The 25,023-nt window shown below is 44.0% G+C and overlaps 1 protein-coding gene across 2 annotated transcripts in view; it reads right to left on the reverse strand.

The window, feature by feature from the left end:
* LOC124612952 (atrial natriuretic peptide receptor 1-like) overlaps positions 1-25,023 on the reverse strand; it is a 1,199,832-nt gene that overhangs the window by 61,314 nt on the left and 1,113,495 nt on the right. The gene's annotated exons all lie outside the window — the stretch shown is intronic.

A 25,023-nucleotide genomic window follows, 5' to 3' on the forward strand; every position in this document is an offset into this window, starting at 1 on the left:
CGGAGCGAGAGGGCGTACCGGTTCCCGGCACAAATCCTCCTGGCGGATTAGTGTCGAGGTCCGGTGTGCCGGCTAGCCAGTGGATGACTTTTAGGTGGTTTCCATCTGGCTCGGTGAATGCGGGCTGGTTCCCCTTACACCCGCCTCAGTTACACTATGTCAGCGATTGCTGTGTAAACACTGTCTCCAGGTACATGTACACCATAATTACCACGCAAACATTTGAGGTATACTCGTCTGGTATGAGATGTTGCGAGAGGGGGGGGGGGGGGGGGGCACTGGGGGCCGAACCGCAGAATAGCCCTGGGTTCGGTGTGGGGCGGCGGTGGGGTGGGTGGACTGCTGTGGCCTGTTGTGAACCACTGAGGGCTACGGCGGGACGAATCCTCTCTGTCGTTTCTAGGTCACTGGTTCAATACACAATATTAAGATTAAGCTGTCCTAGTTCTTACGCAGTTTCGTACAACATTATCGGTTTCGCGCCTCAGACGTGAACATCATTGGATAATGTGAGTCCTTAACTTTTCCCGGCAAATTGAATGTTTGAACAACTTCCGGGTTTGCTGCCGGGTGACGTCGTCGACCACCGCCGATATTTCGACAGGAGCACAGCCTGCCATTCTCAAGGAATGCTGCTTGTAATCCGGCTCTGTCTCTCATCAAAAAACAGAGGGACAGAATTAGTGCTACCTCACCTGTTGATTAATAGTCACTATCAATATTTGTGGTGTTGGTCATGTTTGTTTGTGTTGACACTTGTTCTTTGTGTGGTATCTTCTTTCTTTCTCCTCTGTGAACCGAGGTATTAAATTTCGGTGCACATTTCTTCCTCCTTGCATGTGTGCCTTGCGAATGGCAGCAAACCCGTAAGTTGTTCGAACATCATAGGATAAGTGCTTTGGTGGTAACACGCTGGTCGTTTAAGTGTCGCTCGGTGCCTCAGCCAAACGTGTTGATGCGTCCGCGGTCATCCAGCTAAATCTTTACTCCGCAAGCTACCTTATGGTGTGTGGTGGAGGAAACTTTGTGCGTTATTGTCACTTCTCCATTTTCCTATAGTCGTCGCGAATAATCAGAAGGAACAACGATTTTGGAAAGCCTCCATGGCCTTTTCAAGTGAAATACGTAGAAAGAAGCAACATATTCTTGACTCTTCTGCGGAAATACGCTCACTTGATTTCTACAGTAAACAATACCATGTCGCAGAACGCCTCTCTTGTAGCGTATGATACTGGCGTTGGCTGAGCATCTCCGTGAGGATTTCGTACTTATTAAATGAAACTGCGAAGAAACGTGCTGCTCTCCTTTGGATATTCCCTTTGTTTGGGCCAATAATCCTGCTTCGTTCGGATCCCAAACTGAGGAGCAATGCGAACGACCGTTTCCATCGCTTCCTCCTTGGTGTGGACTACACTTCCTAAAGGTTCTTCGAATGAACCTCTGTCTGGTGCCTACATTACCTGCGATTATTTTTGTGTGGTTGTTCCATGTTAAATCGCTTCTTACGTATATAGATGGATATAATTTATGTGTATGGCTCTTTCCAGTAATTGTTCTGCAGTCGTGTAATCATGCATTTGTCAACTGTCAATCCCTGTACCAAGGAGTCTCCGAAAATCTTTCTGCATGTCAGTCGAACTTTGAAGCGTAAACAGAATCATCCACGTGGAGCCTCACAGAACTTTCTACGTGTCCTATAACATTCTCTTGGTGTACGACCAAAGTTACTTTTACGTCTGTTTGCTGGAAACCCCATTTCAGTTATACATCTAGTGTTGTATTCCGAACGCTCTAAGTGGCAGCACATAATTGTAACTAAAGTTTTCCGGAAGTCAAGAAAAACGGCATCAGAGTGGACGCCGGTGTAGACTGCTTTCTGGGGCTGGTAGACGAACAGGGAAAGCTTGGTTTCACACGATCGTCGTTTCCTACAGTGGAGATTTTCGGTCTCCAGAAATGTAATAATAAATGAGCATAAAAGATATTCCATAATTATACAAAAAATATTCCATAATTATACAACAGACCGACGTCAGAATATAGGCCTATAGCTTTGTGCGTCTGTTCGACCAATCCCTCTTCGCTTTTTTCCAATGACTATGAATGCTTCGGCCCTCCAGCAAACTACTGTACAATGTTGCTAGCAGAGAAGCAGATTCTTTCACATCGGCTTACTCTAAGCAGATCGTATTGGTACGCCATCAGATCCAGTGACCTTTCCACGGTTGAGCGAATTCAGTTGCTTTTGTATGCCGTAATCACTTCCTTCGATATCTGTCATTCCGACCTTCGTGCGACGATTTAAAGAAGGAACCGGTGAAAGAGTCTTGGACGTTTCTATGCCGTTATGGTGACAGAGGGTCAGGACAGATGGCTTCAATACGTTTAATATGAGACCAAAACTTCTTAGGAGTTTCTGTCATGTTAGTAGACGGACCTTATCCTTCAGAATTCGTTACCGCTTCATGTGTGGCTCTCCTTAGGCTAGTCTTGGTTTTATTCAGCTTTTGTTTGTCTGTGAGGCTTTGGATACGGTTAGATTTGCATTGAAGGTCTCTTTATTTTCGTAGCAGCTTTCTAACATGGTTGTCGAGCCACGGTGGGTCTTTTCCAAATCTCACAGCTTTACTGGGAACACACCTGTCTAATGCATATTGCACAATACTCTTAGGTACAAAGTGTTTTCGGTCGTGAAGACAAATTTTTCTTGTTGGCCGCTCGGGTTATCTTCAGTGTGTTTTCTGTCGCCCTTGCTAAGCAGCAATAACTTCCCATCTTTCTTATATTACTTTTTATGGCCGTATTCAGCGATTCTGTAATTGCCTTATGGTCAAGGGTTCCCTGTTTTACGCTGAGTCTACAAGTTGCTGTTCGTCGGCGATTAGGAGATCTATAATGTTAGTTTCAAAAATTGTTTCTCTGATTTGCTGCTCGACGTGTTTTTAGGATAAGGCACTTAGAACAACGTCACATGACTCTCCGCCTCTGATGCCCGCCTTAATCGCGTGAGTTCGAAATGTAAAGTTGGTAAGTTGAAATCTCCATCTAGTAAATAACAGGACCAGCAAAAATTTAGCTGAGTCCTCTCCAAGTTTCCCCTCATGTGTTGCGCCACTACTGCCACTGACAGACGTGGCCTATAACAGCATTCAAGGACTACGTCTGTTCCATCTCTAACACTTAGCTTCATACAAATTATTTCACATTCGGTTTCTGTACTAAGCCTCAGTACATATTATTACGCGCCTCCACCACCGGTTTTCAGTCCGTCACTGCAATATTCATTCCACTGCGAAATTTCATTGCTGTTAACATCTGGTTTCAGTCATCTTTCTGTCCCTAGTACGAGCGAGAATAGAGACATTTTCACTGACGCACCTGGTGTTAAATAGGACTATACTAACATTGTCTTCCTCCGATCTGCTATGAAGAATGCTACTCTCTTTAATTAACGCGTAATACACTACTGAACATTAAAATTGCTACACCAAGAAGAAATGCAGATGATAAACGGGTATTCATTGGACAAATATATTATACTAGAACCGACATTTGATTACGGGTGCATAGATCCTGAGAAAACAGTACACAGAAGAACCACCTCTGGCCGTAATAACGGCCTTGATACGCCTGGGCATTGAGTCAAACAGAGCTTGGATGGAGTGTACAGGTACAGCTGCCCATGCAGATTCAACACGACACTACAGTTCATCAAGAGTAGTGACCGGCGTATTGTGACGAACCAGTTGCTCGGCCACCATTGACCAGACGTTTCCAATTGCTGAGAGATCTGGAGAATGTGCTGGCCAGAGCAGGAGTTGAACATTTTCTGTATCCAAAAAGGCCCGTACAGGACATGCAACATGTGGTCGTGCATCATCTTGCTGAAATGTGGGGTTCCGTAGGAATCGAATGAAGATTAGAGCCACGGGTCGTAACACATCTGAAATGCAACGTCCACAGTTCAAAGTGCCGTCAATGCGAACAAGAGGTGACCGAGACGTGTAACTAATGGCACCCCATACCATCACGCCCGGTGATACGCCAGCATGGCGATGACGAATACACGATTCCAATGTGCGTTCACCGCGATGTCGCCAATCACGGATGAGACCATCATGATGCTGTAAAGAGAATCTGGATTCATCCGAAAAAATGACGTTTTGCCATTCGTGCACCCAGGTTCGTCGTTGAGTACACTATCGCAGGCGCTCCTGTCTGTGATGTAGCGTCAAGGCTAACCGGAGCCATGGTCTCCGAGCTGATAGTCCACGCTGCTGCAAACGTCGTCGAACTGTTGGTGCAGATGGTTGTTGTCTTGCAAACGTCCCCATCTGTTGACTCAGGGATCGAGACGTGACTGCACGATCCGTTACAGCCATGGGGATAAGATGCCTGTCATCTCGACTGCTAGTGATACGAGGGCGTTTGGATCCAGCACGGCGTTCCGTATTACCCTCCTGATCCCACCGATTCCATATTCTGCTAACAGTCATTGGATTTCGACCAACGCGAGCAGCAACGTCGCGATACGATAAAACGCAATCGCGATAGGCTACAATCCGACCTTTACCAAAGTCGGAAACTTGATGGTACGCATTTCTCCTCCTTACACGAGGCATCACAACAACGTTTCACCAGGCAACGCCGGTCAACTGCTGTTTGTGTGTGAGAAATTGGTTGGAAACTTTCCTCATGTCAGCACGTTGTAGGTGTCGCCACCGGCGCCAACCTTGTGTGAATGCTCTGAAAAGCTACTTATTTGCATATCACAGCATCTTCTTCCTGTCGGTTAAAATTCGCGTGTGTAGCACGTCATGTACGTGGTGTAGCAATTTTAATGGTCAGTAGTGTATATTCGTCACTGTTTGAAAACACAAAAAAAAGAAAAAAAAGAAAAAGACCACTTCATTTTACTGGAGATGCAGTAAATGAGGAGTAGGACTGTTGGAGGAACAAAGTTTTGGTAAATATGTTGGCTGGTTTGAGATTAACACTCCTGAAACAGATTTTTGGAACAGGGGGATGGTATTTATTTCTGGTTGATAGACAAAAACTGTCCCTATGACAAATTTTCGCCGTTTGTTGCTACCGGAGACGAAAGTAAGAGTCACAAAAGTAGCACCCCTGTCCCTACATCTACATATATACTCTACAAACCATCCTGAGGTACATGGCGGAGGATGAGTCCCACAGTACCATTTATTAGGATTTCTTCCAGTTCCATTTACGTATGTAGCGCGAAAGAATGATCGTTTGAATGCCTGTGTATGTGCAGTAATTATTGTAATCATACCTTAAGGATCCTTATGTGAGTGGTACGTAGGGAGTTGTAGTATATTCCTAGAACAATAACTTGAATCCGGTTCTTGAAATTGTTCTAATACGATTTCTCGGGATAGTTTACAACCATCTTAAAGAGTCTTCCAGTTCAGTTCCTTCAGTATCTCTGCGACTCTCTCCCACATATTAAACAAGTCCGTCCACGTGTTGCTGGAGGGGTGCGATATTAGACTTTAGGTAACCTTGGAGGAAACATTGCCGGACACACGCATATATTATTACTCCGTATTCTTTACTGATATCGTTTTATATACATTTTACGAGCTCCGCTTTATGTCAAATATTTTGTCTGGGTGTTTCTTGGCGTAATACTGGGTGTCCTAACTAATACATCAGTGTGCTCTTTGCAACGACTAGTGAGTATGCTTTTGATTGTCTCTGTCTGCCGCTTCCCCTTCTACCCTGTCTCTTCCGCAGCTTTCGGGTTCACCTCACCGCTTTGCTCGCTTTCCTCAGCCGGCTGCGAGATGAACCTCGACGGCGGCCGTCACGCATCACGCCCGGCCGACCTCTGAAGAAGCGCTGGCGGGGCGGGGCGTGGCTGCGCCCCCTGACACTTCCCCTGCGCCATCGATCGCCCACGTCTCTGGCGAGAGAACACCTGTTGCTGTGTCTCCACGAGTTTCCCCAACGTGCAACAACTTTGCAGTCTGCTCGCGAGGAACGAACGCTCTTTACCTCTGGGCCACACTGCACAAAGGAAGTTTACGCCGTACCGTTATATCGGTGCAGAGCGAGGTAGCGCAGCAAATGAAAAGGGATTCGCATGCGTGTGGACTGCTGTTCAGATCGCCGTCCGCTGATTAAGATTCAGTTTTCCTTTGAAAATGGGCCAAGACTGAATTCTGTCCCGCCGGCCGCTGTGGCCGAGCGGTTCTAGGAGCTTCAGTCTGGAACCACGCTGCTGCTACGGTCGCAGGTTCGAATCCTGCCTCGGGCATGGATGTGTGTGATGTCCTTAGGTTAGTTAGGTTTAAGTAGTTCTAAGTCTAGGGGACTGATGACATCAGATGTAAAGTCCCATAGTGCTCAGAGCCATTTTTGAACAACAACGAATGTGAGCAGCGAGTACGTTCGCAACAAGGAGAATTAAATGTGGTGCTGCACAAATACGCGCCACGATTTGTTGACCACGTGTGAGAAACCAGCGCCGCAGAGCCATTTGAACCATTTGAACTGTTGCGCTGCCGTTCATGAATAGCATTCCGGACGGTGTTTTCCAACACGATAACGCTCGCCCACATACATATTTTGTAACCCAACATGTTCTACAGAGTGTCGACATGTTTCCCTGTCCTGAGCGATCACCAGATCCCTCTCGAATCTAGCACGTATGGACATCGGACGACAATTCCAGTGTCATCGACAAACAGCATTAACTGCCTTGTATTGGCCGACGAAGTGCAACAGGCATGGAACTCAATGCTACAAACTGACACTCGGCACCTGTAGAACACGAAGCACACACGTCTGCATGATTGCATTCAACATCGTGGTGGTTACACCGATTATTAATGCACCAGCTTTTCACATTTGCGTTGGCTTATCTCGAATTACATTAACCTGTGATCTTCCAATGGTAATCACTTATATATGATCACTATACAAATGTACTGCCGAAATTCCGCTACCTTACCTTAATTACATTTTGGTGCTGCGATTTCCTTCCGTCATTATATACAAATGCTTTAGTGGATGACATCGGAAGCTGTATGAAGCTCTTCGTGGATAGTGCTGTGTTACATAGAGAAGTCCTAATGCTAGAAAACTAGCGAAATGCAGGGTGTCTTGCAGAGGATCAGTACCAGATACTGGGTTGGTAGCTGATCCTCATCTGATCTACCCAAGAACGCTCCACAATGAAGATTTACCTAGGAGTGGCAAGTATTGTCACGGATTCATTAAATAAATGAGGGAGCGCTATGGAGACGCGATTTCAACTCCTGTGGCAGGCGAAACAGAACAGGCGTTCTGCATCATGGAGAATATCTAGAATACTCAAACAATACACTTCTTCTTCATACATACATGTCTCGAAAATGTCATGAACAATTAAAGAGTTTCTATCTAACGCTCATTTTTCTCTTGGGGTACCAGTATTTTTCAACTAGGAAAGAAAAGGGAGCCAAGTGACTGTGATCCACGAACCTCCCTCCCCCACATTTACATGTAGATGTAGATGTACGTGTAGAATCCGAATGTGCATCGTCGCGAGTGACTGAAGTAACACAATCAGTCGTAAACATAAATAAACTTACTGTGTTGCCATAAAACGCAACATAAAACCTGCACACATTGTATTTCTGACATTTCAGTCTCTCTGCCGCCTCTGACACCCAACGTGCGTCACATCCGGTATTTGCAAAACCGACATGGATCAACCGCTGTGGCATAAATGTTGTGTAACCTCATTATGTCATCAATCCGTAAGCCGCTGGTAATGAATAACACAGATAGGTCCTTTGGTAGAGGTTTCATACAACCACTTTCGGACTATTTCTCGAGTTTTTAACGTGCTGTAGCCCTGCCAGCAACTGTGATAAATTAATATTTCCAAAATCCGCCTCAGTTGCGAAATGTTACTGGTCTTTACCGAGGTTTCACCTAGAGTAATATAGACTCTTCAGACCGTGCCTTATTCTGGCATGTATTAATTTTTTTTGTGCTTCTGGAGAAGGCTAGATTACTCTAGCTGATATCTGGGTAAAGATCAGTAACATTTCGCAACTGAGGCGGATTTTTGACATATTTATTTCTAGAGTGCTCAACTCTAGACCAGAACATGGGAGAAACGAGCACCCAAATCTTTGCACGTGCGCTCTGATTTTAATTATTTTATTATGATGATCACTTCTCCCTATGTACGTAGGGAGGAGCAAAATACACTGACGGAAAAAAATCGCAACACCACAAAATAATTAATGCAGAGTAATGAAATTTCGGCAATACATTTGTCTGCTTACGATACTTAAGTGATTAACGCTGCAAGATCACAGGTTAAAGTAAGCGCGAGATAAGCCACTGGAAACGTGAAATGCTGGTACATTAATAAGTGGTGTAACCTCCAGAACGTAGGATGCAAGCATGCAAACGTGCATACTTCGTGTTGGACGGCTGCCGGGTGCCAGTTTGTGGGATAGAGTTCTGTGCCTGTTGCACTTGATCGGTCAATACAAGGCGTCCTTGTAACCAAGACACGGCCATCGTTGACACCGAAAGAGAACGAGCTTTCATCAAAAAATAAAACAGACCTCCGCCATGCCCTCTAATGGCTCTCGCTTGACAACATTGAAGTCGCAAATGGTGGTGTTGTGCGGACGGTGGAACGCACGCTACAGGCCGTATGGCTAGGAGCCGTCCTTGAAGTAACTGATTTATAAAAGTTCATTGTATCACTGTGGCGCCAGCTGACCCTCAAGCTGCTGTTGCAGATGCAGTACTTATAGTGCTACAACGATGAAAAATAACATTACGACGATGTCAAACCTTATTTTCATGATATAAAGAAGAACTGGCGATATTAAAAATGTAATTATAATTTTATTATTTTAATTTTTGTGCTCAGTGAACCAAAGACTTTCTAGTGCACGGAATAAACTAGCATTGTTTGTAGTACGAAACTATATATGATTGTTAAGTGAGAACTGATTCTATGTAAGACATTTTGTCTGGGCGGATTTTGTTCTCGTACTGGCCGGTAGAGAAAGAAAAGTTTCTTAATCGATGAATGTAATGTGAATGTATAAAGGCTATAAAAAGGAGAGAGAGAGAGAGAGAGAGAGAGAGAGAGAGATAATCCTTGCGGACAATCACCATATTGTATAAGAAAAGGTAAATACAAGTTATTCAAAACAAATATCTCTAAAGTGTATCGTCTTGTGATTTCTAAAGAACGAAAATTGCGGTGTTTAATCTAAACCTGTCCTGAATAACAGCGAAGAACATTTATGTCATCATATATTTTCTTCGTTTGACGACGGTTGTGATTCGCATGTTACTTTTTGTTACGCAATGTGTTAGGAATATTTTCATTATACGCGCAGAAGTGCACACAGCTTTAATCGAACCGGCATCTTTCGGAAACAATAACTCTTAATCAGTACAATTACGCGAATACCGTCTAAATCGCAACCGTGATCACAAAAGTGTTTCCTGGACCTGATTTTTATAAATTTGTAGACTTGAAAGCGAACAGCATTGCACCATCGCTGGCTCGCAACAATTGAAAGAAAACCAAACAGGGCCTGATCAACTTTAAATTTTAACGCCGTCAGCGTTACGAAATCTGAACGACGTTAGTCAATTAATTAAATATTAACAGGAAGAGAATTATTAAATTTTAAAGATTAAATCATAGCAAGGAGGAGGAGGAGATTAGTGTTTAACGTCCCGTCGACAACGAGGTCATTAGAGACGGAGCGCAAGCTCGGGTGAGGGAAGGATGAGGAAGGAAATCGGCCGTGCCCTTTCAAAGGAACCATCCCGGCATTTGCCTGAAACGATTTAGGGAAATCACGGAAAACCTAAATCAGGATGGCCGGAGACGGGATTGAACCGTCGTCCTCCCGAATGCGAGTCCAGTGTGCTAACCACTGCGCTACCTAGCAAGAATTTAAAGCATTTTAGCATCATTATGTTTCTTTGCATTAGTACTTGAATATCAGATACCATCATATCTATTTAAAAGACAGTGCGTAAATAAAATTGCCACCTTTTATAATTATTATTATAGCAATTCATATTACGCGCCAGAGCCACAGCCAGACACAATGATCTGTCCCCTCCGTAGTGCCACGTGGCCGTACAGAGGAAGTCCGCCCCGTTAGCCGTGCGGTCTAACGCACTGCTTTCCGGGAAGGAAGGCGTGCCGGTCCCCGGCACGAATCCGCCCGGCGCATTAGTGTCGAGGTCCGTTGTGCCGGCCAGTATGTGGATGGTTGCCACGCTGGGTAGCTGCGCGGTCAAAGGCGCATTGCCACGGTCCGCGCGGCTCTCCCAGTCGGATGTTGGAGTCCTACCTCGGGCATGGATGTGTGCGTTGTGCTTAGCGTAAGTTAGTTCAAGTTAACTTAAGTAGTGTGTAAGCTTAGGGACCGATGACCTCAACAGTTTGGTTCCATAAGACCTAACCATAAAATTTCAAATTATCCGTACAGAGCCCGGTCTTTTTGCTACCGCACGTTCTCGTGACCATCACTACCAACAATCTTGTACAGTGGCCACATTCCTGCCAAGTCTTTCCTGCAGTACCGCAGAAGGACCATCCAGCTTCTCGCGGTCTTGTTATATGACCGCTTTCAAACTCGGTGAGGTGTTCATAATGGTGTCCTCGTCGCCTTGAAGGCATTCTTGACTAACATCGACTCACTACATCGTATCTCAAAGGTAACCAATCTTCACGACCGTTACAGCGTATACGAGGTGTGGCTAGAAAAAAACCGGACTAGTACTGGTGAAACAATAAAACGAATGCAATAAGGCTGAAAGTCGCGTGGCCTGTCACGTGACTCTCGCTCCGCCTACTGCTCGAGTTTCATCTGCCTCCTGCACTCAGTCTGCCCGTGGCGTCTGTTTTAAGTAGTTGACGTTTTGTCTGTGCGTCGGAAAATGTTGAGTGTACAGAAAGAACAGCGTGTTAACATCAAATTTTGTTTCAAACTAGGAAAATCTGCAAGTGAAACGTTTGTAATGTTACAACAAGTGTACGGCGATGATTGTTTATCGCGAACACAAGTGTTTGAGTGGTTTAAACGATTTAAAGATGGCCGCGAAGACACCAGTGATGACACTCGCACTGGCAGACCATTGTCAGCAAAAACTGATGCAAACATTGAAAAAATCGGTAAACTTGTTCGACAAGATCGCCGTTTAACAATCAGAGCAGTGTCTGAGTTAACAGGAGTTGACAATGAAAGTGTTAGGCAGATTCTTCATGAAAGTTTCAACATGAACAAAGTGTGTTCAAAAATGGTTCCAAAGTGTCTCACAATTGAACAGAAGGAACGCCGAAGAATGATTTGTTCTGACATCCTGGAAAACATTATAAGGGGTCCCACCTTCTTACAAAATGTTATTACTTGCTATGAATCGTGGTTTTTTACTTACGATCCCGAAACTAAACGCCAATCGATGCATTGGAAAACTCCTGGTTCTCCACGACAAAAAAAAGCACGAATGTCAAAATCGAAATTCAAGGCAATGATGATTGTTTTTTTTTTTGACATCAAAGGGATTGTGCACATTGATTGGGTACCAGAGGGACAAACAGTGAATCAGCATTACTACATTAGCGTCCTGGCTACCCTACGTGAGCGAGTACGGAGAAAACGGAACGATTTGTGGAGAAAAAAGTCATGGATCCTTCACCAAGACAATGCCCCAGCTCACAGTGCGTTGTCAGTGAAGACGTTTTTGGCAAAACACAACATTCCCATCTTAAATCATCCACCCTACTCACCTGATTTGGCCCCCTGTGACTTTTTTCTTTTCCCTAAAGTCAAGTCAGCTTTGAAAGGAACTAGATTTGAGACTGTTGAAGCAGTAAAAGAAAAAGCGACGGAAGTAATGTATGGACTTACCGAAAATGATCTGCAGCATTGCTATGAACAGTGGAAAATTCGTATGGAGCGGTGTAGAGACCGAGGAGGAGAGTACATTGAAGGAGATAACATGAAATTGTAAATAATTGTAAATAAATGTTTTTTCCAGCATCAGTCGGCTTTTTTTCTAGCCGCACCTCGTATTTAAAGCGAAAGTGATTTGCATCCTCCAAGCGCCACTCCTATGCAACTGGCTTGAAATCTGAATAGACATCATCTTTCAGATGTAGCAACACATCTACCAACAACTCCTTCCTGGTGTTGCGATTTCTTTTTGGTCGGCGTATTTTGGCATTCTGGAGATGAAAGCTGATGACTGAAAATTCGCGAAAATACGAGAAACACCTATGTTCGAACGATTGCTGCACCATGTCGGTTATTATTCCCGTGACGCTGTCTCCAGTATTTAGAAATAATACAAAACGTGTTGGCTTTCTTTGAATTATCTCGATGTTCCCCGTCAATCGGCCTGCCTGGTGCGGATCCCAAAACGCACAGCAATATTTCAGAAAAGGTTGGACAACTTCAGTGCAGGCAGTCTCTTTAGTAGATATCTGATATCTTCTAACTGATCTGCCAGTGGAACTTCGTCTTTGGTTCACCTTCCCTATAAAATTTTCTACGTGATCGCTAGAATTTAGTTTATTGTACTTTTAATCCCTAGGTATTCAGCTGAAAGTCTAAATTTTAAATCTGTGTAACCGAAATTTAACAGAATTTTTATATTTCTCGTGTGGAGGACCTCATAGTTTTTATAGTCTAGCGTCAATTTCCACTTTTACTTTCATGTACATAACTTGTCTAAATCATTTTGCAGTTCCTTCTTATAGTCTGATAACTTTACGGGACCGTAAACGGCGGCATCATCTGCAATCAATTTAAGAGGACTGCTCAGATTGTTTCCTAAATATTTTACGTAGATTAAGACCAATAGAGGGTCTATAACACTTCGGGGGGGGGGGGGGTACACCATCGGTATGACTTCCCGTCAGTTATTACGAACTGTGATTTTTCTGACATGAATCCAGTTGCTAAACTAAGGCGGTTCTCCTCAGGCAAGCAATTAGGTTAGAAATCGCTTGTGAGTAACAGCGTCAAAAACCTTCTGGAAATCTAGATATATGGAATCATTTTGAGTTACTCTGTTGATGGCACTCATTACTTATTGTGAATAAAGATCCAGTTATGTTCCACAAGAAAGGTTTTATCTGAATCCATGTTAGAAATGTATGCAAATATCATCTTCTTCCTAGTCCCGAAGGAGATTCGACTCCTCTCTCGGGCATGAATGTGTGTGTTTGCCCTTACGATAATTTAGGTTAAGTAGTGTGTAAGCTTATGAACTGATGAACTTAGCCGTTAAGGCCCATAAGATTTCACACATTTGAACATTTTTTTCATCTTCTTCGAGGTATTTCCTAATGTAGGAGAACAGTACATGTTCCAAAATCCTACTACGAAGAGATATCACAGCTATGGGTCTATAGCTCAACGTATTATTTCTATTTCCTTTATTGTGCATTAGTGTGTCGTGTGTCCTGTGCAAATTTTCACTTTTTAGGTCCTGATCTTTCGTTTGACGTGTGATCGTACATGATTGCTAAGACTGAAGGTATTTAATCATCGTACTCTGAAAGGAACCTCATACGTCTACAATATGGACCGGAAGACTGGCTTTTGTTAGGTGGCTTTAAGTTACTTCGCTATACCCATGACCCAGGATATCCACTTCATACTGCTTTATGATTTCATCGTGCTTAAAAATTTCTTATTTATTCGTCCCTAGAACCGAAATCTCTTAGTGTGACAATGGTGCCTCGCGTGCTTGTCTCCTGTTGGAAATATAGTGGATGAAACTGTAAGGCTGCCGTGACCGTACTCTGACGATCACAGTATACTTAAAGGACTGCATCAAACTGTTCATTTATTTTTTCTTCTAACCTTACACGAATGTTTTAATACTTATGTAATAGAGACTGTAGCTGAATAAATTCCAGAAAGATAGGAAATTAAGGAGATGGTATCTGGGTACGTTGAAACAAACAGAGCCTGTTAAAAATTTCAAAGACAGTACTAGGCAATGACTGACTCAAATAGAAAAATAAATTCTATAATAATATGTTCCTTAGACATATGAAATAGTGAACCCACAGAGGAACAACTAGGCAAAAAGGTCCAGTAGAGATCATTTCATAATCCACGAGATGATGAATTTAATTTATGAAAGTAGAAAATATTAAAATTCAGCCTCACGAGCAGGCAAAAGGAATACACAGGCCTAAAACAGAGATACACGGAAGATGGCAAATTGAAAGGCACGGAGGGCTGGAGGATAAATGAGTATATGTAGATGCATGCACGACTATAGGAGAGGTACCTGCCGTGTACGGAAAACTTAAACAAATTTTTGGAAAAGAGGAAAGAAACTGTACGAACAACAAGGGTTCAAGTGGAAAGCCACTAATGGTCAATGAAAGGGGGATCCAAAGGTGCCAGGAATACGTAGTAGGAATATGTATAAAAGAAATAAAATCGAAGACGCTATTAACGGAAGGCGAGGAGGAAACTGATGTAGATGACATGGGGGATGCGATTCAGCGGCAAGAATTTGACAGAGATTTGGTGGACCTAAGTCGACACAAGGCCCCTGGAGCAGACGACATTCTCTCATAATTATAGCCATACTTGAGTGAGCCAACGACTAAAAAAAAATGCCACCTAGTACGCATCATGTATGAGACAGGCGAAATATCTTTAGACTTAATAAGAATGTAATAATTCCGATTCCAAAGGAGATAGCAACTTATAAGTGTTAGTGCGGCGTAACCATCAGTTTAATATGACGTTGTTCCAAACTACTGACACGAACTATTTCCAGAATAATGGAAAGACTAGTAGAAGCCAATCCGGTGGGTGGGGGGACCTAAGCTGTGGAGAAATGTAGGACCACGCGAAGCAGATATTGATCCTACGACTAAACTGAACGTATAGTCTGAAGAATGATGAAACCACTTTCATACCTCTTTTGGATTCAGGAAAAAAAGTTTTGACAATGGTGGGTGGAATAGACTATTTGGAATATTGATGTTACTATGGTTAAAGTAAAGGGAGCCGAAAGCTATGGACAACTTGTATAGAGACCAGAGCGCAGTTCTAAAGTAGAAAGGCGTAAAAAGGATCTAGGCGCTACTCTTACGTTATTCATCTGCACACTGAGCAACCAGTGGAAGAAACAAAGGAGATATGTGGAAATAGAATTCAAATTCAAGAAGAAGAAATTAAAATTTTGAGGTTTTGCCAGTGACATTTTAATTCTGTCACAGACAGCCAAACACTTCTAAGATCAAATGAACGCAATAGGTTGCGCCTTGAAAAGATGTAAGATATATCTACAAATATAGAAAAGTAAAGTATAGGTGTTTGAGTGTAATGGGAACAAATGTGACGATGAAGAGGAAACTGGAATGGGAAATGGGGCACTAAAAATATTGGAAGAGGTTTTCTGTTTGGGTAACAATATAACTGACTGTGTGATCCAAGGAGAGGATATTAACAGTGTACTAAGACGCAGCAAAGAAATATTTTGTGAAACAGAGAGCTACGTTGAGACAGAATATAAATTTAAATTTTGTGACACCTACTTTAAAAACATTTGTCTGTGTTGAAGACTTGCGGTAAAAAGATACAGGAAAATATGTTGAAGTTGATGTACAGGGTGACAATCATTGAACTATATGAAATAAAATCGTTATAACTTTCGGACGGTTTGCGTTAGGAAGTTCAAACTGACGGTTGTCCGCTGTGCATGATGGGAACTACTATGAGCATGCGAACTGTTTGATCTAGTGACGAAGCCCATTTTCATTTGTACGGGTTCGTCAATAAGCAAAATTGGCGCATTAGAGGGACTGAGAATCAGTACTTGGCGATCGAGAAGTCGCTTCACCTCAACGGGTGACTGAGGTGTGCAATGTCCAGTTATGGAATAATCGGTGCGATATTCCTTGATGGTGCGGTGACTACCGAACGGTACGTGAAGGTTTTAAAAGGTGATTTCATATCCATTATACGAAGTGACACTGATTTTGACAGATGCAAGACGGAGCTCTACCGCATCGAAGCAGGAGAGTGTTTGATGTCCTGGAGGAGCACTTTGGGGACCGCATTCTGGCTCTGGTGTACACAGAGGCGACTGGCATGGGCCTCGATTGGCCGCCACATTCTCCGGATATGAACACAAGGGACTCTTTTTGTGGGGCTACGTTAAAGACAAGTTGCAAAGCAATAACCCCAAAACCCCTGCGGAGCTGAAAACAGCCATTATGGAGGTTATGGACAGCATCGATGTTCCGACACTCCAGCAGGTCATGCAGAATACTCGTCTGCGCCACATCATCGCCAATGATGGCAGGCAAATCGAACATGTCATACCGTAGATTCGAATACCTACAGTGTCGTTTACATGTTGAGTAAAGTGTGTGCATCCAATAGTTTGTATTTAGTTTACGTTTTCCTTCATACAGTTCAATAATTGTCACCCTGCATACCGCAGTAGCTACGCTGAGACTTGCACAGAATAGACTAGCAGTACATGTATTTAAAAATTTTAATAGACTATAATATTTGTCTCAAACTATGGTTGTTTTAACGCAGCTGATAACGATATCTTGTGGTTTATAACGTAATGGCGTTTGACGCTCGTATTTGGCCAATTTAAAAATGTGTCGTTGCCAGAGAATTAGGAACAACGGTATTTTCGGCTATGACTACCAGAAAACAACATACTACGGTAATCCCAAAAGTAAGGTCTCCTATTTTTTATAAGTACAGAACTCTGTTTCTCTGGCAGTTGGTCACACTCTTATGAAGAGTGCTTCACGCGCTGTGTGTAAACACGCGCACGCCGAGCTGAGGCGTTCAGTCTTGGCTTGGCATCCGTTGAGAATGGAGCTCCCGTTGGATGTTACCGCCAAGTGCGAACTGCGCGCAGTCATTCGGTTTTTGAACGCAAAAGGGCCCAGTGCTGATTGAAATCCATCGCCAATTGACGGAAGTGTATGGTGAGTCGTGCATGTATGTCAAAAAAGTTCGAAAGTCGTGTAGAGAGTTTGCAACTGGTTGTATCGAAATTCACGGCGAACAAAGGAGCGGGAGACCGTCAGTTTCTGAGGAGACAGTGTTGAAGGTTGAGCAAAGCATGTGTGAAGATCGGCGGATCACCCTGGATGATCTCTGCACGTTGGTTCCTGAGGTTTCCAGAAGCACCGCTCACAGAATTTTAACGGAAACATTAAGCTACCGGAAGGTGTGCGCAAGATGGGTGCCACGCATGCTGACTGAGGACCACATGCGGCAACGAGTTGATGCTTCCCGCGCATTTCTTCACCGCTTTGCAGCCGAACAGGACAACTTTCTGGACTCAATTGTCACGGGTGACGAAACCTGGGCATACCACTTTACACCTGAGACCTAACAACAATCACGCCAGTGGTGGCATCCTTCTTCGCCAAAGCCGCGGAAATTCAAACAAACACCTGGGACTACCCTCGTATTTATCATCAGAGTAACGCAAATCATTAGGTGGCTCGTTTGCCGTAGCAAAAGGCACCAAGCTCTTTTCAATCTTTTCGTATTTGTAGCGCATCTCGTAGCACGGAGTAACTCGATATATTTTAACTCCCATAACAGTTTTCAGACGTAATTAAAAGCTTCAAACGCAGTACAGCACACCTTTGATGTTGAGACCCGTCGCCCTTTGAGCCGTTAAATGCACCATGCTACAGAATTTTGAATGTTTCGCCGATGCTTAGAGATGCATAAGGCGAGCTGGTCGTCCTTTGTTCATAATAGAATCTTCAAAGCAACAACCATCAGATAAAGTTTCAAAAAGGAACCTTTAGATTTTTCTCACATAGCGTAACATCTCTTTCAGGACAATGAACATGGTGATTATGGCAAGGCAGTATTCTTTTTTCTGAAAGCAGAAAATTATTTTTTGAAATATGACGAACCGAACAGCGAACCGCATCACAGGTCGTGAATGCGTAATTACTTCTTTCGTGGTCCTGTAGAGAATAGTGGGAAAATGCTTTATGGAGTTTGGAAGGTACGAAGAGGAAATGTTTGAACACTGAAACTGTGTGTGGGACCGTACAGTGTGCCTTAAAGCTACATGGTTCCGGATTCGAATCTCCCTACAGTACATCGTTTTAATTCATTGTCAATGTTAACGCAGAAATCTTCTGTGCTTAAGACGATCTCGGCCCAGTCTAATCTGAGTTTTCGTGTTGTTGCAAGACGTAATCTCAAGTCTGTGCAAGACCTTTGAGCTTGCCGTATGCGAATGCCAAGTCGTTCGATGTCAAAGTTTTGTTGCATGAGACAGTAATGTTCAATTACTGAACACATAAAAGCGGTAACTCTTTTAAAAATTTGGTTCCTACAGAAGCGGCGACATCTATTAGAGCTTCTGTATAGAGCAACTATTGTCCAATATTTCGTTGCCATTTTGAGAAATTAGGTAACACACACTTTTTGCGCAAATTAGTTGATATCATTCTGTTTATCCTTTGTTACAGCTTCCTTGTTGCCATTGGTACATACGTTACAGGTAGTTTCCGTGGTATACTGACTGTTTTGTTTCGTTTTACTTGTTTCTAAGTTATATTGTTCAGTTTTATAATTATTCTCATTGCTTTTGTTTCCCTCACTGCAGTTTGTTTTGATTGTTTCTTTCATTTTTCTTTTCATGAACTTACCTTTCCTGTGTACATTAACTGTGTAAACTTTAATTCTTTCTGATTTATATAAAAAAAGCTTTACATTTGCATGTTATTTTTCAATGCTGAAATTTATATTCCTGCGCTGTACATTAATGTCTGTGCGACTTCAATTCATCCCCGATTCTCATTCATCTTCCTTTGAAAAGACGTTATTTATGTATATAAGTCGGTAAGAAATTACGTATTTTCGTGTGATTCTCTTTTCAAAAGTATTGTTAACAGAGTGTACTATCCTCTGTATTTCTCCAGTTTACACATTCCACTGACACTTTGTCTCCCGTCCCCTGTCCATTACATAAGGCTAATTAAAGCCGCTAACAACAGCTGAACTACGATACAGTATCAGTGAGTGCAGAAGAAGTCGGACTTTATCGTAAATCTTATTTCGCCATCATATTACAACGAATGTGATTGTAGTTGGTTGTATAATTTCTGTAATTCTTTCAATATTCGCTACTGGTAACTACACGTTGCTCTGCAAGTGCTGTGTTCGTCGATGGCACTTACGAATATCCCTATAGGTGGTCTACAAAGAGTGCACTACGCCTCAGCCCAATGCTTAGGGTGTGTGGCAAGTGGTTGCGGTTTAAACAGTCGTTGTTCTTCATCGTATACTGTGCGATCGAGTTTACAGTGTTTCCCTATAGTGCGCTCTAAAGATCACCGCGTATTTATTGTGTTGACCTAAACGGAAACAGAGCCGTATGTCGAAGCTGTTTTCCTTTCATACTTACAGTTCCCGGTGTAAAGTCCTGTGGAGTAAGTGGGCAGCGACGTTTCCTGCCTAGTAATGGCACGTTGCGATGTTGTAAGTTGATAAAGGTTTCACAGGGAGTGAAATGTAGTTAGTGAGCTGTGTTAGTGCGCGGTGCGAATTTGATCACCTTTGGAATCCTGTGCACCGAGGTCTGCCTTATAATGCTCTAGCCAACCTTTCTGTGAGCATTATCCCTGAGTGTAATCAGATATTAGCTACTACCCCTGACGTCCCTTTACCCTGACGATCGTCATTATTGGCGCCTAAATCAAAATTAGAATGAAAAACAATATTCTTTGAACACTTATTTTTAAGATAGCGAAAGATAAATGATATGTAGGTAGTTTATTTAACCATAAACTAACAAGACTATCTGTATTGGTTGTCTTTACCAATTCTTTTTATTATAGATAACTTATATTTCTTAAGTCATTTGATTTCTCCATCCCTTATTTCTGAACTGGCGGAAACTGAAGATCTCAGTCTGCCAATGTTTTGTGTATGGACACTGCTACTACTACTAATACTACTAATAATAACAATAATAATAATAATATGATGGAGGCCCTACAGCAATGTAGTAGCCATTACATAGCTACTGTTGTGCTCTCACTTCGTCCATTTATCTGTTGCGAAGTGAATAGTGAAGCAGTTAATTTACACAGTCGTGATTTCGGCTTTGTAACCATTTTCAGTACCTGGCATTCTGAAGTACTAAAATATGTCCGACGTGTGTACGACACACTACCGTCGACAAGTCAGACATACTTTAATATTTCAGCATGCTACTGAAAATGGTTACAAAGCCAAAACCACGATTGTGTAAAATAAATGAAAAGTTAACAGTCAAATGGCGAAAATTTCTTTCAGGGATTTCTACATGACTGTGATATCCCTCACGAAGGAAGGATCATTAAATAACGAAGCAGTTCCCGGTTTCCGCGGGAATCACCTACAACTCTGAAAAGGCGTTTTCATACATGATGTAAGGCATGTGCATGTCTCAAGTTTACATTCATAAATACGTGACATGAAGTATGTGTGTAGTGGGTGGATTGTTTAAGGAAGAAGACGTTTATACATTCCTTACACTAGCTGCAACCTCCACCATACATTGTATCACATGTGGAGAAAAAAAAAAAAAAACTTCTTTTCGTTAATTTATACACTCCTGGAAATGGAAAAAAGAACACATTGACACCGGTGTGTCAGACCCACCATACTTGCTCCGGACACTGCGAGAGGGCTGTACAAGCAATGATCACACGCACGGCACAGCGGACACACCAGGAACCGCGGTGTTGGCCGTCGAATGGCGCCAGCTGCGCAGCATTTGTGCACCGCCGCCGTCAGTGTCAGCCAGTTTGCCGTGGCATACGGAGCTCCATCGCAGTCTTTAACACTGGTAGCATGCCGCGACAGCGTAGACGTGAACCATATGTGCAGTTGACGGACTTTGAGCGAGGGCGTATAGTGGGCATGCGGGAGGCCGGGTGGACGTACCGCCGAATTGCTCAACACGTGGGGCGTGAGGTCTCCACAGTACATCGATGTTGTCGCCAGTGGTCGGCGGAAAGTGCACGTGCCCGTCGACCTGGGACCGGACCGCAGCGACGCACGGATGCACGCCAAGACCGTAGGATCCTACGCAGTGCCGTAGGGGACCGCACCGCCACTTCCCAGCAAATTAGGGACACTGTTGCTCCTGGGGTATCGGCGAGGACCATTCGCAACCGTCTCCATGAAGCTGGGCTACGGTCCCGCACACCGTTAGGCCGTCTTCCGTTCACGCCCCAACATCTTGCAGCCCGCCTCCAGTGGTGTCGCTACAGGCGTGAATGGAGGGACGAATGGAGACGTGTCGTCTTCAGCGATGAGAGTCGCTTCTGCCTTGGTGCCAATGATGGTCGTATGCGTGTTTGGCGCCGTGCAGGTGAGCGCCACAATCAGGACTGCATACGACCGAGGCACACAGGGCCAACACCCGGCATCATGGTGTGGGGAGCGATCTCCTACACTGGCCGTACACCACTGGTGATCGTCGAGGGGACACCGAATAGTGCACGGTACATCCAAACCGTCAACGAACCCATCGTTCTACCATTCCTAGACCGGCAAGGGAACTTGCTGTTCCAACAGGACAATGCACGTCCGCATGTATCCCGTGCCACCCAACGTGCTGTAGAAGGTGAAAGTCAACTACCCTGGCCAGCCAGATCTCCGGATCTGTCCCCCATTGAGCATGTTTGGGACTGGATGAAGCGTCTTCTCACGCGGTCTACACGTCCAGCACGAACGCTGGTCCAACTGAGGCGCCAGGTGGAAATGGCATGGCAAGCCGTTCCACAGGACTACATCCAGCATCTCTACGATCGTCTCCATGGGAGAATAGCAGCCTGCATTGCTGCGAAAGGTGGATATACACTGTACTAGTGCCGACATTGTGCATGCTCTGTTGCCTGTGTCTATGTGCCTGTGGTTCTGTCAGTGTGATCATGTGATGTATCTGACCCCAGGAATGTGTCAATAAAGTTTCCCCTTCCTGGGACAATGAATTCACGGTGTTCTTATTTCAATTTCCAGGAGTGTATAATCAGTTTTACAGCTTTACGAAATAGTGTAATAGCAATGATGTTTTAAAAATAATTCAGTTTCGTGGGCGAAACACAATCTAATCCTTTTGTTTTTACCCCTCAGAAAATTACATTTTACCCGTCACGGAGTTATTGCCCACAGGCAGTCTAGCACAACCACCTCCCAGCCAATAACGTCACATATGTGCCTCGCTACACAAAGGATAAGCTCAGCGCTCTGTTTACAGCAGGTGCACTATGTCACCAAGAATTAACGAAACGCCAATCTTCCCACAAGGTCCCAACGTGGAAGAAATGATGCGAAGCCCAGATAAGTTACAATTTTATTGCCGCACTCGCTCCCTAATTCAGACACAGTATTGATTTGCTCTCTTGAAGCAAAAATTAAATTATGTGCTAAGCATTTACGCTAAAACAGCTATGCCATAAACTGATCCTTGAGAGTGAGACCACAACGCTAGTCGCGCACGGCACAGGAAATACAACACCCCACAAATGTTTTACATCGTTACACGCAGTTGATACACTCACCAGCTCAGATCGCTATCGACAATGAACTGTGCGCCACACATCGTTGAAATTCTTATACGACCCTTGGAATAGCTAAGCTTGCCAACCATGAACGCACCACAGAAATGTTCCATTCTTCCAAGAAAATTTACCAGACTTATCAAACCACCGTCGTGTTGGAATCTCAAAGAAACACAAAGTGAGGTACCCCTGTCACACATTGTAATACTTGTCTACTAGCATTTACGAATGATTTTTAGAGTTGCTTTTCTGCTGTAAGCCAGGCAGTACACTGATGAACTCGTCACAGTCAAATGCTGCTATGCGCGTTGTGATTAGTCTAATCGTATTTGCGCAATCCCAATTCAAGCGATCATTGTGGGTTGTAAAATATACCTACATCCATCGCTTAAAGTCCGCAACTCGTGGTCGTGCGGTAGCGTTCTCGCTTCCCAAGCCCGGGTTCCCGGGTTCGATTCCCGGTGGGGTCGGGGATTTTCTCTGCCTCGTGATGACTGGGTGTTGTGTGATGTCCTTAGGTTAGTTAGGTTTAAGTAGTTCTAAGTTCTAGGGGACTGATGACCATAGATGTTAAGTCCCATAGTGCTCAGAGCCATATGAACCATTTTGAACCTTCGCTTACAGCTGGTTTTTGTAACTTTGTGAGTGTATTTCGTCATAATAGCTTCCAATCGTCTGCCAGTTCGGCTTGTTCAGTACTTCCGTCACGCTCGCAAACAAACGTGTCTCTTTATTACCTTACGTTCAATTTCGTCTGTCAGTGCTACTTGGTACGGATCCTATACACTTAGCAATATTCTAAGATGAGCTACACGAGGGTTTTGTGCGCAACCTCCTTTTTAGACTCATTTCCATAATATTCCAGCAATGAACCGAAATCTGTCACGTGTTTCACCTTACGTGATCATTTGCTACACATCATTACAGGCAGGTATTTGTATGAGATGCTCTTCGACGTCACTGATATTTTAGTTATAGGTTGCTACGATTTTTGTTTGTTTGTTTTCTGAAGTACTCAGCTCTACATGTCCCAGAATATCGAGCTAGCTGCCAAAATTTGCGCCACTTTAAAATCATATGAGGACCCGAGTGAATATTTTTGCAGACTTTTGCAGACATTACACCATTATAAATAACCGCTTCATCTATTGGGGCTTGTCTTTTTGCCAGTTTCTTCATTTACTACTTTCAATTTTTTCTTCCCTCGAAGCTAACCATTCGTGTCCCAAGGTCCCCCAGCATGCAGTTAGACCATGTATCAATGCACGGTTTCGTGGCGATATGAATTAACAAATTTTTTTCTCGAGCTTCCAACCGCATCAGGTGGTTTAATACCACGAGCTTTCGACCGAGCTCTCCTCAGTCACTGTCAAAACAATAGTTCAAAGGGCTCTGAGCACTATGGGACTTAACTTCTGAGGTCATCACTCCCCTATAACTACTCAAACCTAACTAACCTAGGGGCATCACACACATTCATGCCCGAGGCAGGATTCGAACCTGCGACCGTAGCGGTCGCGCGGTTCCAGACTGTAGCGCCTAGAACCGCCCGGCCACCCCGGCCTGCTCAGTCATTGTTACCACTTGACAATGACTGAGGAGAGCTCGGTCGAAAGCTCGTGGGATTTTAACCACCTGACGCGGCTGGAAGCCCGGTTAAAAGGTGGCCACCTGAGAACGTAGTCCTTGTTTTAATGGCTCTATCGCTTTCGAAACACGTTATTCCTGCTCCGGTAAAACGGACAACATGGAGAGGAAGCACGAGACGTGGCGTGGCACTCGCACTTCACGGAAAGGCTCTGCGTCGTCTCCGCTCTCAGCGGACTCGTCGGTCGATAGTAACAGAGTCACGCGGACCGGAAAATGGAGTTGACGGCAGATCCTCTGGGGAAGCCGGCCGGCCCACACTCTGCAAGCGCCAAGTTATCATCGCACAGCCCCTGGAGGCTCACGGCACAACTCGTTTCTGCCAAGACAGCTGATCGCCTGAACCAGGTTCTGTTTTATCCGTCATTTACAACATGCAGGTACTAAGAAAGCACCGATCGTATCGGGAAATTACTTCTTTACTTTGCGGTAAAATTACTTTGTGTAACTCTCTGTATTTTACTGGTGACTTCTCTACAACACCAACCCGGTAGCCGACCGCAGTGGGAGAGCGGTTCTAGGCGCTTCAGTCTGGATCAGCGCGACCACTACGGTCGTAGGTTCGAATGCTGCCTCGGGCATGGATGTGTGTGACGTCCTTGGGTTAGTTAGGTTTAAGTAGTTCCATATTCTACGGGACTGATGACCTCAGATATTAAGTCCCATAGTGCAGCGCTCAGAGCTATTTGAACCATTTGAACCAACCTGGTAAATTTATCATTTGTGTCGTTCCACCTTAAAAAAGGTGGTAACTAACTCTTCTCTTATTT

Source organism: Schistocerca americana, chromosome 4 (assembly GCF_021461395.2).
Source record: "Schistocerca americana isolate TAMUIC-IGC-003095 chromosome 4, iqSchAmer2.1, whole genome shotgun sequence".
NCBI classification, from domain to species: domain Eukaryota; kingdom Metazoa; phylum Arthropoda; class Insecta; order Orthoptera; family Acrididae; genus Schistocerca; species Schistocerca americana.